Consider the following 1889-nt stretch of genomic DNA (forward strand, 5'->3'; position numbering starts at 1 on the left):
CTTTAGAGTCACCTAGCCTACTGTACTAAATATATATATGTATAATATATATATTATAATATATAATAAATAAATATATATATAATATCTTAGAATTCAGCTTACATTCCACCTGTGTTGCCTCATCCAGCAACAGTTATCAGCTTCTTTCTGTCTTGACCACTTTCTGTCCTCTTGGCTGACCTGACATCCCATTAATATCTCGTGACAACCTAGATCACAATCTAAAAATTCATCATCTCACATATTACTCTCCTGTTTCAGACTGTAACGTCCCTAAGAACAAGGTAACTGAGCCTTGAATTAATTTCTTCCTTTCTAAAGTGTCCAATAATAATAACATACAATCCACTGTGGCCTTCCCATTCTTCTGTCTACCCAGTTGAATTCTGCTCATGTAAGATTGATATTATTTTCCTTATTAAAACTAAAAATTGATACTTACCTGGCAGGGGAGACACCATGATCAAGCAGGTGGTTTTCCCAGGGTGAGGCTCACCCATTGCACTTGGGGTGTGTTGACCCCTGTGATTTCCCCAAATGCGGGAAACTCGACTGCAAAATTTATGGTAGTGGGGGACTGCGTGCACTCTCTCCCCTTTAAAAACAAAAAACAAAAAACAAAAAAACTAAAAATTGTACTAGTTATTACTCAGATATATATTAGGACATGTTTGAGGTATATTAACTGTTTTTGAAAACTTATAAATACAAAAGTTTGATTTGGTAGCCTTCTATATTATCAGACATGTAATATTTGTGACTTCATTATCATCCTTATTTAGATGTTTGTGTTTTTTTTTCTTCTGCTTTTGAGACAGAGTCTGACTCTGTAGCCCAGTCTACTGTATAGCTCTATGTAGCCCAGATTGTTATCAAACTCACAAAAATTCCTGTGCTAGGTAACAGCATGCCTTAATTTTATGCATGTGTGTGTGTGTGTGTGTGTGTATGTGTGTGTGTGTGTGTGTGCTTCCAACAAAATGTATTGAGAGTTATCAACATTTTCAATCAGCTGTCCTCCTCATGTCCATTGCTCTATTAACTATAGCATATTTAGTGACAACATACTGTCCAGTGCTAAACACCAGTGGTGTAGTCCATGGTTGTTGTGGAACACAGTCCTACAGGCCTGACATATAGCCTTTATACTCTTTACCTGTTAGTAGTTTTGATCACCTGCAAGAGATCCACATGAGATTAGGCCCATCAACTTTCTGTAAAGTAGGGTGATTCAAGACTCTCCATTCCTCCCCAATGATTTCTAAGGAGTTAATGACTACTAGGAGAGAGACATTTTCTTCATTGTTGTAGTTGTTCAAAATTTGCCTGTGCTTCCATAAGTAGCCATAATTAAATTCATTTGTTCATACAGCTAAATGTAAGTGAAATCATTTCCTTTGTCTGTTGTTGGTATAAAATATAATGTCAATAGATATTTGCTAACCTATAGTGGGATATTTGTACACCATGTGAAGACATATTGCTGTGATTGGTGTATTAAGGAGCTGAATGGGCAATAGCTAGGCGGGAGTTACAGGCAGGACTTTGGAACTGAGAAAGAAGTCTGGGAAGAAGAAAGGGGGAGTCTCCAGTCAGACATGGAGAGGAAACAGAAGGTGCAAGATGGAAGAGAGGTAAAACCATGTAGCAGAATGTGCATTAATATAAATGGGTTAATTTAAGTTATAAGAGCTAGTTGAGACAAGCCTAAGCTAAAGGCCAAGCTTTCATAATTAATAATAAGCCTCTGTGTCATTATGTGGGGCTGGTGATCCAAAGACAGTCTAAAAAGAAGGCTTATTACACTAACCTTCCCATGAAATTCATATACAACAGTTTTGCCTGTTATGATAAATAAAATCATATCCATATATTGCTAAATATCA

General features: G+C 36.6%; 1 non-coding gene across 1 annotated transcript; it reads left to right on the forward strand.

The window, feature by feature from the left end:
- Nucleotides 1-437: 437 nt before the first annotated feature.
- LOC131921330 (U1 spliceosomal RNA) lies at nucleotides 438-601 on the forward strand. Its single transcript, XR_009381956.1, has one exon. It is a non-coding gene; the product is annotated as a U1 spliceosomal RNA (small nuclear RNA).
- Nucleotides 602-1889: the final 1288 nt, after the last annotated feature.

The sequence above is a fragment of the Peromyscus eremicus genome, chromosome 10 (assembly GCF_949786415.1).
Source record: "Peromyscus eremicus chromosome 10, PerEre_H2_v1, whole genome shotgun sequence".
NCBI classification, from domain to species: Eukaryota; Metazoa; Chordata; class Mammalia; order Rodentia; family Cricetidae; genus Peromyscus; species Peromyscus eremicus.